This window comes from Trichosurus vulpecula, chromosome 2 (assembly GCF_011100635.1).
Source record: "Trichosurus vulpecula isolate mTriVul1 chromosome 2, mTriVul1.pri, whole genome shotgun sequence".
Lineage (NCBI taxonomy): Eukaryota > Metazoa > Chordata > Mammalia > Diprotodontia > Phalangeridae > Trichosurus > Trichosurus vulpecula.
Window position 1 is genome coordinate 274,603,764 of NC_050574.1, and position 16,073 is coordinate 274,619,836.

At 38.1% G+C, this 16,073-nt stretch overlaps 1 protein-coding gene across 4 annotated transcripts in view; it reads left to right on the forward strand.

Annotated features, from left to right (window-relative positions):
• The window catches only part of ORC4 (origin recognition complex subunit 4), an 87,500-nt gene that overhangs the window by 13,294 nt on the left and 58,133 nt on the right, over positions 1–16,073 (forward strand). The gene's annotated exons all lie outside the window — the stretch shown is intronic.

A 16,073-nucleotide genomic window follows, 5' to 3' on the forward strand; every position in this document is an offset into this window, starting at 1 on the left:
GTTATTTTTCAGTCCCAAAGATTGATTTCTGGGCAGGTTGCCATGATTTATTCCTGGGAACTATCCGAAAAGACAGAATGGCAAAAACTATTGCCCCATTTTTTTCCCTTTATTCTCATGCATTTAGAAATGTATATGTTTATATTTTACAAAGTGTGAAAAGCAGTGTGATAGAATAGAAAGAAGTCTGGAATTTGAGTGCACCAACAATAGTAATCATCTATTAAAAGTTTACTATGAACCAGACCCTTTGCTAAATGCTGATACAAGAAAAGCCAAAAAACAATCCCTGCCTTCAAGGAGCTCACAATCTAATAGAGACAACTTGTAGACAACTACATATTTATATAGGCTAAATATAAGGGTAAATTGGAAGTAATCTCAGCTGGAAGGTACTAGAATTGAGCAAGACTGAAAAAGAAAGGCATCTTACAGAAGGTGGAATTAAAGCTGAAATTCAAAGAACACCACAGAAGTCAGGACATCTAATTTGGCCTGAGACGTTATCCTTGTAGTAATAAGATCTGGGTTCAAATTCTACTTTTCTCACTACCTGTATTACTTGGGACACTTGATTTCTCTGGCCTTTCCTTTCCTTGGCTACAAGTGAGAGTTGCACTAGATTGCCTCTGAGGTCCCTTCCAGCTCTAGAATTTCAATCCTTTGAACCATTGATTTACTAGTTGTCTGATCTTGAACAAGTCCCTTAAGCCTTTACTAACATCTGCTTAATTATCTTTCAGATGGTAATAAAAAGACTTTTAACTCCTAGATTTCAGGAATGTTTTGTGGTAGGAAAGTGCTTTGTAGACCTCTTTTAATTTATGCTAGAAATCGCTTTCACTTTTTCACTTAGCTGTTCACTGTCTTAAGTAGTTCCCCACTGCCTACATAATAAAGAGCCATCTTCTGCAAAGCACCTTTCCCTAATCTTCCTTAAGGATAATTCCTTTCTTCTACAATTTTCCCTCCAGATGCCATGTTTGTACCTGGTTGTTTGCACATTGGTTAGAATGTGAGCTCCTTGAGAGAAGAGACTGGTGTTTTATTTTGTTTTTGCCTTTTCTTTGTTTCCCTCATGCTTAGCATAGTGCCTGGAACATAGTAGGCACTTAATAAATATTAGTTGACTAGATGACTGGCATTTGAGGTCTTCTAGAATCTAAACCCAACCTACATTTTCAATATTATGACTGTCACCTTTAATAAACCTGCTACTCCCTGAAGACAACTCATCCATTCATCAATTCATTCTTCCATCTAGAGTACCCTTTGCTCTACTTAACTTACCTTTTACTATTTAGCTTATTTTATATCTGAAGCTTTCAAACTCACAATGATAATAATAATAATATAATAATGATAACTAGCACTTCAAGGTCAATCTCTATCCCAAACTACAGTGATCTTCCCTTCTGAACTCCATTCACCATTAGTATATATTCCATGCTTGCAAGGAGATTAAAATCTTGTTGAGAAAACTGAAATGAGGAAGTTATCTACAAATTTTATAGATAGATGTAAGCATATAAATGTGTGGACATATATAATACACATAGGTGTGAATTTTATTTCTGAAGTTACTGCAGTGTTGGCATACATTCCAGTGTGTATGTGTTGTTACTTTTAATAACAGGCTTGTTATTGGTCTTTGAAGAATTATTGTAAATAAGTTATGTAAAATTAGTTCCAGTTTTTGCTATACTTTATAATGCTTTGCAATTTATACATTTTTTATATAATTTTAAAACTTTTTGGGTGGGGAGTACAGCTATTTTGCAGATGAACAAACTGAAGTTCAGTAAGGTAAATAAAATAAGCTGTCTAGGGGTTGTGGTCACACAACTAAGAAGTGGTAGAATCGTGACTCAGATCCAGAGCTTTTTGACAACATATACAATGAGAAATGGATTTGGTTCTGGTTCTTGTAACAAGATTTTAAAAAATAAGTCAATGAATATTAAACATTGAGGTTACAAATAGTAAAAGCAGTATAGTCCGTTTGCTCAGAAACTCACAGTTTTTATTACTTTTCAGAAAAGGAATTTGCAGAAAAGATGAAGTTTCAGTAGTAGTTTAGGCTTGTTCATTAGATTTTGTTTTTCTTTTACTTGACAATTGACTTCAAAAAATGGCGCCTTTATTCTTCATTATTTTAATGATAGAAGTCAAGTACTACAAAGTAGAGAGTCATTGGACTTCTTTCTCTGACCATACAAACTTTCCTACCATAATATGTGGAATTGATGGGGTAGAACATGAAGGTAGGAATTTAGTTCATTTACATGTAGAGATTTAAATGAAATTATTTAAATTATGGTATGTAAGTATCTACTTTCATCTCATGCTTTATTCTTTAGGTAAGATAGTACTTAAAACTTTTGAAATTTCTACAAGTCTTTAGGCATAGACTATTGTTATCCTTGAATTGGAACAAAATATACATGGTTTTTCCAGTGTCTTAACCAATCATAGGATTCTTTGTGTATCTTATTTTTCAGGTCTTCCAGATGAAATTCTGTTATTATGTTTGTATTTAACCTAGTTTATTTTTGTTGTAACTTAAACCCCATTCTCTCTTGTGGAATAACTTGACATCATGTTCTCCAAATTAATATCCCTTCATCCATGCCAATTTAATTCTGCTTTTAGCTCTCATTTCTCAAAGTTAAATATTTATTTAATTTTTCCATGAAGTCTTTTAATTTACAGTTATTTTTAGATATCTTTTGGCATTTTAATAAGTTATTTTCAATCTAAATTTGGAAAAATGCTATAGAAATGAAAATTATCATTATTTTTGCTCTGCCCAAAGAAATGAATACATTTTAAAGATCCGTGCATATTTTTGGCCAAAGGATGCTATTTCCCTTATGCTCTTATGGGAATGTGAACTGAAAGCAATTGTAGATTTTCTGAATTTCTTCAAGTTATATACAGAATCATTGTGGAGCAGTTACTGTCTCAATGCATAATCTTGGCTTAGGTTATTTCATTTCTCTGGGATTACGTTCAGGAATGTTTTGTTATCTTTCCTTACCTAATATTGCCATCTTAGTTTTCTTTGGCATTCAGTGGTACGTCCTCAGTGGGGCCTAACAATGAAAATGAATGTGAACTGTTGTAACTTCCTAATATAACTGTGTAGAAAAGTTGAATTATATTACTAGATTATAGAGTTACTACTTAATGTAGAGTCTAATGTGAGTTAAAACTAAGTATGGCTTACAGGAGAGAAGCATATCCCCCATATGAATGTAGCTACTTGAAATTCACTTCTTCCTGCCATCAATACATGGGTTTTCCTTATCCTTCTATCTTCTTGTTGCTGGTCCCTATTGCTGCATTAGTGTTGTTCCTACTAACTTTGGTCCTCACATATCCATAGTTATCCTGCCCTAGTATGAATAATATTTGTAATAGTAGGACAAGAAGGATCTTCCTGGTCCTTTGTCAGCAGGGTGTTAAGATTCATTGTCCTTAGGCACATCATTGATTTTATGTACCGAAAGACCCACTGTTGACGGATATTCTTACTAAAAGTCCTCTTTAATGTAAGCCCGGCATGTATTTTTTTTTTAAACACTGTATCAGTAAGGCAAGATTTATGACCTCAAGGATGACCATGAACATGCCTGTATGGTTTGGAATCCCAAAGTATGAAAAACTCTAGGTAGAAGGCAGAAGAAGTACATTTATTTAGACATCATAGAATCCAATCCCAGGATCAGTAATTCCAATTCAATATAGCAGTAATTATATTCCAAAACCAGTAAGCCCACCTCAGTGTAGCAACAAGGAAATTATAGCACAGTATTATAGGGAGGAAACAAATCATCCTGTAACTTTCCTCCCTGCTAGGGCCTTGCTGTAAACAATCACCCAGGAATCTTAAGGCTCAGCTCAGTACTCTCATGTGCAGCTCTGTTGAAGCTGGCTCTCTCAATGTCAGCTCTTTAGCGCCCTCTTGAGCCTTCTGCCTCAATGCCTGCTTCCCAATTCTGCTTCCCTTCAGCTCCCTCCTTCAATTCTGGTTTCTTCACACTCTGGTCTCCTTATATACAGTCCTAGCCAGCATCTAATTGGCTAGAACTCAGGTTTCTGATTGGCTGAATTCATGATTGACTAGAACTCAGTGCATGTAGCATTGGCTCTGGTCTTAGTAGCTCCCCTTAGGACCCTCAGGGCTTCAGGCCCAAATCGGCTTAGTACCTGCCAAGTAGAGGCTTTCGGCCTACTTACAAAGATATAATCAAGCTTTCCCACCTAGCCCCACCTGAGACCTAAAGGGGAAGATCTTTGATCACATTAATACTACAAAAATACACACACATCTTTACATTGCTTCCATATCCCCCTGAGTAAAATCCTTTTTTCTCTTTAATCAAGCACTTTTTTTTAATCTTACTCCTACTTTCTTCCTCCAGTTCATAAAGTCTTCCCAGGGTTCTCTGAAGATCTTTTCTTATAACACATCATTTCTTATAGCACAGTAATATTCTATCATTTATATATCATAATTTGTTTAGTCATTCCCAAAATTATGGGCACCCTCTTATTTACTTTTATTTCCAGTTCTTTGCCACTGCCATAAGAGCTGCTTTAAGTATTTTTTGGATATCTAGGGCATTCTCTTCTTTGTTTTCTTCAGAGTATAGGCTTTCTAGTGGTATCATTGAATCAAAGTATATATAACGATTTAGTAACTTTGGGGAAATAGTTTCAAAATTCTTTCCAGAAGGGCTGCATCAATTTACAGTTCCACTAATTGTGCATCAATGTGCTTGTTTTCTTGTAGACTTTTACTTTATTTTAGTGGAACCTCGGAGGTGCTTTAATTTGTATTTTTCTAATTATTAGTGATTTTGAGCATTTTTCCATATTCTCAAAAGCGTTTTGAACATTTAATTGTTTATAGCTTGGATCTCTTCCATTAAGTCGTTCTAAGTAAAATCTTAAAAATGAATTTATATTGTTAAGCACATGTTGCTCACTTAGATGCCCTATCTGACCTCCTGGCAAATTATCAAGTATTTGCTAAGACAGTTTCTAGGCTCTTTTAGTCTCCTGCTGTGGTAGTAGATTTATATCCATTAAACTTCCTTTGTCATAATTGTGATAGTTTGCATCTGTTCTTTTTTATCTGTCTCCCATTTTTCAGCATCAAAGTTAAATCATAGGTTACAGAACTTTTTAAAAGTGCATTTTGAAACCACCCAGCTTCCATGAGGGCACAGCATCTACCATATGCTCAAGAGGCATTCGCAGCCAAAGATCTGCCCCCTTTGACCACCTGTCTAGTTTCTGCACCAAGAGAAATAACCAAAGTTTCAAAATCCTTTTTGTTTGTTTGTTTGATATTTTTATTCCACAAAGTGTTAAGAGTGCTCGAAAGCAAAACCTCAGGCAGTTGAAGTTGGGGTCCCTAGTCAGTGATCCACGTTAGTCACGCGGTTAGAGAGCCACGGCCATTGGCAGTGTAGGAACTAGGCTTCATGGGAGTTTCTTGTCTGAAAGTGTCTCTTGGGAAGGCCTGCAGTGTTCATCTGGTGGTTTTTATCAAGTGGGTTCCTGGTCTGTTCCCTCAACAGACCTATACCAGGATGGCATCTGAAAAGCCAGGCAAGTGTGTTTCTGTGTTAGATTGAGCTGGGGCAGCTGCAGTTGGCTTATTTTATGCAAATTAGGTGTGTCCCATCCAGGGGCTCCTGGCATGTGGCTGATGGAGTTGGGGGGAAGGGGGAGGATGTCTCCAGAAGTTAGGGGTCCCGCTTGGGCTTTGGCCAGGCCAGACACTTAACATCGTTTACATGGTTCTGTGTAATTATAAAGTTTATGTGTATAGAGAAGCTGTTTTTGTGAAACTGTATATTTTGTAAATAAATATGTTGATACTTTGAAGTTCAAAAAAAAAAAGTAGGTCATTCACATACTCAATAAGTATTTATTACTCTTTACTGTGTTCCAAGCACATAGGCATCATAGCTACGAAGACAAAAATGAAACCAGATTGGAGTTACCTCAAATTTATCTCATAACTTTTCATATTTAGTCTTCAAATTTTGTATTTTTCCCAATCTTATCTCTAAGAAGTTGACAGTGTGACTACACACTGACAGCTGATTCTAAAATGAAAGGAGACAATGGCAGAAGCACTCAGAGTACTTCTTAAAGTCAAGGTGAGTTGAAGATATCTGCTTCATCAAAGAAAGAAAATACTTAGTTATGTCATGCATAAAACTCCTACGCTAAGGTAGTTTTATAGATTATAACCAGACCCCTCTGTATCATTGTTTGTGTGAAAACCCACTTATGGTTCCTATGGAACTGACCACCCCTTTTTGTTTTTTCTAACATTTTTCATGGATGCAATTAGACAAGACATACCTCTATGTCAAACCTGAGGTGTGTAGTCTGTCATTAAAGTATTTTTTTTCCAGAATTGCTTTGTTTAAAATATGACTAGAGAATTTTACATTGTCACCCTAGGATATTAAACTGTCCAATTGACAAGTACATGATTTAATATTAACAGTGAAATGGTGTAGCAGAAGGAGCACTGAACTTAAAGGCAAAAGACCTAAGTTCAGCTCCAAGTTGCTATAATTAATAGCTGTGTGAACTTGGACAGGTAACTACTTCTCTGGGCTTGAGTTTCCTTCTTTTTAAAATAAAGGTGTTGGTTTGGATAATTCCTAACTCTAATGATGTGTGTGTGTGTGTGTGTGTGTGTGTGTGTGTGTGTGTGTGACATTCTGTGAAGTCTATTAGGCCACTCTGAAAAATCTCTGCCCTAGGGCCTTCCCGTCCTTCTTGGTGATGCCCTTCTCTACCCATCATTTTAGGAAGAGCCCTAGCCAAGCTTCACCTTGCTCATGTTTGGACTCTACCCAGAATCATCCTTCTTACCTGCAGCATTGTATCTGGAAGTTTTTCCTTGTATGTTGTCTTCTCCAATTGTAATCTAAACTCCTTGAGGGGAGGAACTGACTTTTTTGTATTTGTATCCTTAGTGCTTAGCACAGGACCTGGACTATAATAAGCAATTTGTAAAATATTGGTTTAAATATTTTGGTGCATATGAGAACTTTTCTTCTTATTAGTGTCCTCCTTGGGGTATAAATAATAGAATCCCTAGGTCAAAGAGTCACTTTATTTACATAATTGCAAATTGCTTTGCAAATTGCTCTACTGATTCACAGTTCCACCAATAATGTATGCTTACACTTAGCTCTCCATGACCCCCTCCAACAATGACTTTCCTCTTTGTCATCTTTGCCAATTTATAGGATGTTACGTGAAACCTCAGGGTGATTTTGATGTACATTTCTTTTATTGCTGATTTGGAGTATTCTTTCGTGTTATTAGTTTGCTGTTCATCTTTTGAGAACTTTGTTCATATCCTTTGACAATTTAATTGTTGGGGAATGGCTTTTGGTCTTATCTCTTAATTTTTTCTACAGCTTGGACTGAGACAGATTTTTTTTTCCCATTTGTTTACTTCCATTCTTATCCTAGTTGCATTTTGTCTCTGCAAAGGGTTTTCAATTTCATGTAATCAAAGTTAGCTATTTTATCTTTTATGATTGCCTCTATCTCTTGTTTGGTTAAGAACATATATCCTACCTATAGCTGTGAGAGGTATGTAATCTGCTTCTCTTGTATTTTTTTGTTCATTTTGTTTTTATTGTGTGACCTTTAATATCAAGGGGACCCACTTTTTATCAGCATATCATCTAAGGTTCCCTGTACGCTCCTCTTTGAAATATTTTCTTGTTTTTCCATAATTACTAAGGTCTTGAGGCCCTTTTTTTCAGCATTTATCAGGGCACTGGGGGTGGGTACTAGCCCATTTCAGAGGAAATCGAAGATCCAAATACTCAAGGCAACTATTCTTCACTCCCTCCATCTATCTACAGAGGTACTTTAGACAGTGGATAGGAATAGTAATATATTTCTCATTAAGTGTCATCTAGGGCCTGTAAATCTATAGGGACTAGATTGACCAGGTAGATTTGAGCTACTCCAGCTTTAAGTACTAAAACTTGGTACTATGGAAAAAGCTGATCACTATAAGAACTACTGCCTAGACTTGCCCAGTTCCAGAACTGTTTGGCTCAACCTCTTGTATTCCTTTGTGGACTTGTATTTGTCTGCCGCTGCTCCAAATCAATTGCTTCCTGTTCAGGATGCTGGTTACATGCAGAAAATGTCTATAACTATCTTAAGTGGAAGAACAAGAATAGCAGAATAACCCTTGGCTGCTTCCCTCCTCCCCCAATACATTCTAACTTAAAAGTACACAGAAATCCAAATTCATTGAGCATGACAAGTCATAAATTCTTGGACCTTAAATCTCAGTTATTTAATCTGGTTGCTATTTCAGTTTTATTGACTTTTGCTTTGTTATCGATTCATTCTAGTACCTTGAGATACCTTTGCTCTGTAACTATGTTCACCTGTTCATCTGCTTAGAAACCTCTTTACCCCAGAAGTTCATGCTAATTCTGAACTTCACACATTAGAAGTTCCTTGTGGCCTCTCCTTCTGATTAGTTGGTTTTTCCCAGAAAAGGGCAGATTAAGGGAGGCAGGTGGTGGTTAGAAGCAAAACAGACTTTTTGAAGATGTACAGGGTACAAAAAGAGAGAGAAGGTTAAACAAGAAAATAGGATGGAGGTAATTACACAGTAATCATAACTGTGAATGTGAATTGGATGAACTCACTCAAAACGGAAGCAGACAGCAGAATGGATTAGAAACCAGAATCTAACAATATGTTGTTTACAGGAAACACAGTTCAAAACAGAAACATACACAGAGTTAAAGTAAAGGGCTAGAGCAGAATCTTTTGTGTTTCAGGTGAAGTTAAAAAAAAAAGGCAGCAATCATGATCTCAAGATAAAGCAAAAGCAAAAATACATTGAATTAAAAGAGAGAATCAGGGAGACTACATTTTTTTTTTAATTTTATTTTGGAAGGGGGAAGGCAGGGCAATTGGGGTTAAGTGACTTGCCGAAGGTCACACAGCTAGTAAATGTGTCAAGTGTCTGAGGCTAGATTTGAACTCAGGTCCTCCTGGCCCCAGGGCCAGTGCTCTACTCACTATGCCACCTAGCCACCCTAAGATTACATTTTATTAAAAGGTACTATAGATATACTAAACATATATGCACCAAACGGCATAGTATCCAAATTCTTAAAAGAAAAGTTAAATGAGTTATAAGAAGAAATAGACAGTAAAATTATACTGGTGGGGGACCTCAATAAAATATAACAGAAAGAAGTTAAAGATTTGAATAGAATTTTAGAAAAGTTAACTGTGATAGACCTCTAGAGAATACCGAATAGGAATGGAAAGCAGTATACAATTTTTCTCAGATGTACTGGCACCTTCACTAAAACTGACCTTGTATTAGAGCAACCTCAACAACAAATACAAAAAATCAGAAATATTAAATGCATTCTTTTGAGAGCATAGTGTAGTAAAAATTATGTTTGATAAAGGGCTTTGGAAGCATAGATTAAAAATTAATTGGAAACTAAATAATCTAATCCTAAAGAATGAATGCATCAATAATTATTTCATTAAAGATAATGACAACAAAAATGCCAAAATTTGTGGAATGTAGGCAAAACTGTACTTAGGGGATAATGTATGTTTCTAAACATATCAATAAAATAAAGAGCAGATCAATGATTTAGGTATGCAACTAAAAGCTAGAAAAAGAACAAATTAAAAGTAATTTATTATAATGTGAAAGATAAGTCACTCATTTCATGAAATATAATAAGCAGTTGGTTGTTGTCCTTTGTTCCTGAAGAGGACTAAATTGAATCACTATGCTTGAGTCAAGATTCAGTGTGTACCACTGTGGCTGATCAGGCCAATATGAGCTCAGAATGCTCTACCACAAGTCAGGCACAAATAGTCCGTGTGAACATTTGGGGTGGATACTCCAAACTTGCGCATCCTGCGTTTCCTTTGAGCTGTTTCAATTCTGCTTTGCTCATAGAGCACACCACCTTCCCTGATGTGGGCATGCCATGCTGAGTGGTCCTGTGCCACTGTCACCCAGGTCACACAATCAATTCCAGAGTTCTTGAGAGAGACCTTGAGAGTGTCCTTGTATTGCTTCTTCTGACCACCATGTGAACACTTGCCCTGTGTGAGTTCTCCATAAAACAGTCTTTTTGGCAAGCTTGCATTTTGCATTCAAACAGTGTGGCCAGCCCATAGGAGCTGTACTCCCTGAATCAGAGTTTGAATGCTTGGTAGTTTAGTTCTAATAAAGACCTCAGTGTCTGGTACTTTATCCTGCCAGGTGATCTTCAGAATCTCCCTAAGATGATTGAAATGGAAGCGATTCAGTTTCCTAGCATGGTGCTGGTAGACTGTACAGGTTTCACAGGCATACAACAATGAGGTCAGCCCCAAGGCTCTGTAGACCTTCAGTTTGGTAATCAGTCTAATACCTCTTCTCTCCCCTACTTTCCTTCGGAGCCTCCCAAACACTGAGCTAGATCTCGCAATGCAAACATCAACCTCATAATCAATGTGTACATCCCTGGAAAATGCACTACCAAGGTAAGTGAACTTATCCACAGTATTCAGAACTTCTCCATTTGCTGTAACTGATGGTTCCATGTATGGATAATGTTGGTGCTGGCTGGTGGAGCACCGGTGTTTTCTTGGTGTTGATTGTTAGGCCAAAATTAGCACAAGCAGCAGAGAAGTGATCTACACTTTGTTGCATCTCAGCTTCAGAGGCTGCATTGAGTGCACAATCATCTGCAAACAGAAAATCATGCACCAATACTCCCTCTACCTTGTTCTTGGCTTGTAGCTTTTTCAAGTTGAAGAATTTACCATCAGTGCAGTGGCTGACTTCGGTGCTGTGTTCATCCTCATTGAAAGCATTTGACAACATGGCTGAAAACATCATGCTAAAAAAGCATGGGAGCAAGCACACAGCTCCATTGGTGACTGGGAAGGCACAAGAGCATTGTCCATTATCTAGAACCCAGAGAAGCATACTATCATGAAATTGACGTACAATGCTGATGAACTTCTCCAGACAACCAAATTTTGACATAATTTTCCATAACCCCTCACTACTAACAGTATCAAAAGCCTTAGTCAGATCTATAGACATTGTATACAGACTTTTCTTATGTTCCTGGCATTTCTCCTGGAGTTGTCGGGCAGCAAACACCATATCGACTGTTCCTTGGCTGTTTCTGAAGCCTCACTGGCTCTCAGGTAGATGACCATCTTCCAGGTAAAGAATCAGCCTATTAAGGAGAACTCTGGCAAGAATCTTGCCAGCAATGACCAAGAGACAGACCGCCCTGTGATTGTCATAGGACAGTCTATTTCCTTTACCTTCATAGAGAAGGACAATGAAGGGATCTTTGAACTCCTGAGGGATAGTCTCCTCTTGCCATATAACCTGGAAAATTTCAGTCAGCTTTTGTATGAGCAATGGACCCCCTACCTTGTAAATCTTAGCTGGAATAGAATCAGCACTGGTGCTTTGCCACATGAAAGGAGCCTAATGGCATTCAAAACCTCTTCTTCAGTTGGAGCTTTGGCTAGGGAGGGATTGACTTTAACCTGAGGTAAATGGTCAGTGGCTTCAGCATTGACTGCTGATGGTCTGTTGAGAACACTATAGAAGTGTACAGCCCATCTCTCCAGGATCATGTCCTTATCACTAATCAATGTGGCTCAGTCATCATTGAGTAGTTGAGATGCACCATATGTCTTTAGCCCATAAATAGCATTCAGGGTATCATGAAAGTGCTCTGGGTAATTACTATTAGCATAAAACTGAATTTCATCTGCCTTCTTACTGAGCCAAGAATCTTGCGTCTCTCTAAGTTTTACTTGTACTTTACTCTTGATGGAATTAAATGCTGCCTTTTGAGAGATGGATGAACTACCCTATTGGCAAACCCTGTGGAGTTCCCGTTTTTCATTTAGCAGCTTCTCAATTTCCCCATCATTTTCATTAAACCGGTCTTGGTTTTTTGTTTTTTTTTTTTTTTTAATTTAAATTTATTTATTTAACATATTTAGTTTTCAGCATTGATTTTCACAGGAGTTTGAATTACAAATTTTCTCCCCATTTCTACCCTCCCCCCCCACCCCAAGATGGCATATATTCTGGTTGCCCTGTTCCCCAGTCAGCCCTCCCTTCTGTCACCCCACTCCCCTCCCATCCTCTTTTCCCTTCCTTTCTTGTAGGGCAAGATACATTTCTATGCCCCATTGCCTGTGTATCTTATTTTCTAGTTGCATGCAAAAACTTTTATTTTGAACATCTGTTTTTAAAACTTTGAGTTCTAAATTCTCTCCCCTCTTCCCTTCCCACCCACCCTCCCTAAGAAGTCAAGCAATTCAACATAGGCCACATGTGTATCATTATGTATAACCCCTCCACAATACTCATGTTGTGAAAGACTAACTATATTTTGCTCCTTCCCAACCCATCCCCCTTTATTGAATTTTCTCCCTTAACCCTGTCCCCTTTTCGAAAGTGTTTGTTTTTGATTACCTCCACCCCCATCTGCCCTCCCCTCCATCATCCCCTCCCCCCTTTTTTATCTTCTTCCCTCTTCTTTCCTGTGGGGTAAGATACCCAATTGGGTATGTATGGTATTCCCTCCTCAGGCCAAATCTGATGAGAGCAAGGTTCACTCATTCCCCCCTCACCTGCCCTCTCCCCTCCTCCCACAGAACTGCTTCCTCTTGCCACCTTTATGTGAGATAATCCACCCCATTCTATCTCTCCCTGTCTCCATCTCTCAGTATGTTCCTCTCTCGTCCCTTAATTCGATTTTATTTCTTTTAGATATCTTCCCTTCATCTTCAACTCACCCTGTGTCTGCTCTCTCTCTCTCTCTCTCTCTCTCTCCCCCTCCCTCTCTCTCTCTCTCTGTGTATACATACACACACACACACACACACACACAGATATATACATACATACACATTCACTTATATATGTACATAAACACACACACACACACACACACATATATATACATATTCCCTTCAGCTAACCTAATACTGAGATCTCATGATCATACATGTCATCTTTCCATTTAGGAATGTAGACAAAACAGTTCAACTTTAGTAAGTCCCTTGCAATTTCTTTTTCTTGTTCTTTTTCTTGATTACCTTTTCATGCTTCTCTTGATTCTTGTGTTTGAAAGTCACATTTTCTATTCAGCTCTGGTCTTTTCATTTAGAAAGCTTGAAAGTCCTCTATTTTATTGAAAGTCTATATTTTGCCTTGGAGCATAATACTCAGTTTTGCTGGGTAGGTGATTCTAGGTTTTAATCCTAGCTCCATTGACCTCTGGAATATCGTATTCCAAGCCCTTCGATCTCTTAATGTAGAAGCTGCCAGGTCTTGGTTATTCTGATTGTGTTTCCACAATACTCAAATTGTTTCTTTCTGGCTGCTTGCAGTATTTTCTCCTTGATCTGGGACCTCTGGAATTTGGCGACAATATTCCTAGGAGATTTCTTTTTGGGATCTATTTGAGGAGGCGATTGGTGGATTCTTTCAATTTCTATTTTGCCCTGTGGCTCTAAAATATCAGGGTGGTTCTCCTTGATAATTTCTTGAAAGATGATATCTAGGCTCTTTTTTTGCTCATGGCTTTCAGGTAGTCCAATAATTTTTAAATTATCTCTCCTGGATCTATTTTCCAATGAGATGTTTCACATTGTCTTCCATTTTTTCATTCCTTTGGTTCTGTTTTATAATATCTTGATTTCTCATAAAGTCACTAGCTTCCACTTGCTCCAATCTAATTTTTAAAGTGGTATTTTCTTCAATGGTCTTTTGGACCTCCTTTTCCATTTGGCTAATTCTTCCTTTCAAGGCATTCTTCTCCTCATTGGCTTTTTGGAGCTCTTTTGACATTTGAGTTAGTCTATTTTTTAAGGTGTTGTTTTTTTCAGTATTTTTTTGGGTCTCCTTTAGCAAGTCATTGACTTGTTTTTCATGGTTTTCTCGCATCCTTCTCATTTCTCTTCCCAATTTTTCCTCTACTTCTCTAACTTGCTTTTCCAAATGCTTTTTGAGCTCTTCCATGGCCTGGGACCAGTTCATGTTTTTCTTGGAGGTTTCTGTTGTAGGCTCTTTGACTTTGTTGACTTCTTTAGGCTGTATGTTTTGGTCTTCTTTGTCACCAAAGAAAGAATCCAAAGTCTGAGACTGAATCTGGGTGTGTTTTCGCTGCCTGGCCATATTCCCAGGCAACTTACTTGACCCTTGAGTTTTTCAGTGGGGTATGACTGCTTGTAGACTAAAGAGTTCTATGTTCCACATTTAGGGGGGATGTGCCAGCTCTGCCACACCAGCACTGCTCCTTCCCCAAGAACCCCCAACCCGGACTGGGCTTAAATCTTCAGCCTGCTGTGCACTCCTGCTCTGATCCGCCACTTAATTCCTCCCACCACATGGGCCTGGGGCCAGAAGCAACTGCAGCTGTAGTGCCCCACCTCTGCTGCCCCAGGGGCTGGTAGCCTAACCGTGAACTCCTTCCACTTCCTCAGTTTTTCCCACTAACCTTCTCCGCTGTCTTTGGTGTTTGTGGGTTGAGAAGTCTGGTAACTGCCGCAGCTCACTGATTCAGGGTGGTAGGGCACATTCCGCCAGGCTCCTGGTCTGGTTGGTCCGCACTGCTCAGGCTGGGCTCTGCTCCTCTCCGCTTCCAGCTCCCAGCTGTGTGTGTGATAGACCTCACCCAGAGAGCATCCAGGCTGTCCTGGGCTGGAGCCCTGCTTCCCTCTGCTGTTTTGTGGGTTCTGCCGTTCTAGAATTGGTTCAGAGCCATTTTTTATAGGTTTTTGGAGGGACTCAGCAGGGAGCTCATGCTAGTCCCTGCTTTCCAGCCGCCATCTTCCCCTTCTTCCACCGGTCTTGGTTTTTGGGAGTATTGTGACACAGATGAGCAAATGCAGTGCTATTCACCAAATCTCTGAAAGCTACCCACTCCTTTTCTGCTCCACTGTTGCCAACTGTGTGCAATTTTCCTTCCAAGTTAGCACAAACTGTTTCTGCTGACAGAAGAGCTCTAATCTGTTGACATTAATTCTTCTGGTAGTCATTTTGCCTTGGGGAGCACAACTTTTGTTGAATTTGAATATTTAGCTTGGAAAGGATAAGTCTGTGATCAGTCCAGCACTCTGCACACACATTGCCTTTGTCACTCTCACATTCTATCTGTCTCTTCTCCTTACAATCACATTGTCTGTTAAATGCCAGTGTTTGCTGTGAGGGTGCATCCATGAAGTTTTGTTGCATTTTGCTAAATGGAAAGCAGTGTTGGTGATGAGAAGGTCTTGAGATGCACAAGTCTTCAGTAGTAAGTGACCATTGCTGTTGCTGTTTCCAACTCCACTCCTCCCTAGGACTCCCTGCCAATAGGATAATAATAGGAAGCTACCAGTTTGACAGATTGTGTAAAAAGTGTTATTTTCAGACCTGAAAGATTATATTTTCTAAAAGTTAAATTAACTTCTCTAGAGATACCAGAATTTGAGATATTAAATTTAGCCACTGTATTTAAAATTTAGTGGAAGTTTAAATATTTACTTCTATTTTGTAATAATCAGTTGCAGCTCCAAATACAAACATACTTTTCAGCGTTTTATCTACAATCTCACTGTTTTATAAATCTATAAGTATATCACAGCTTCTGCATAGATAGTCTGTTCTGCTTAGAAACTGTCAGTAAGGATTTGAGGCATAATTGGTCAAATCTTAATTACAATTTTCTGTTAAAATTGTTCACTCCACCAACTTCTGCCTATTTGAACACCAGCAGTTATGCTGATGGAAAAGTAAAAAAATTTTAGAAGCTGAAGAATGATTTGCATAGAAAAACTACTTTAAATAAACGATTTAATGAATGATAAAGCTAAATAAAAATGATTTAGTGACTACTTCTAAAATTGCAACAGCTAATAATCATCTTTTAAAATACCTGCATATTAGAGTTGAAATTACAACATGAATATGAAAACATTATTAATATAGTTGTACATGACTC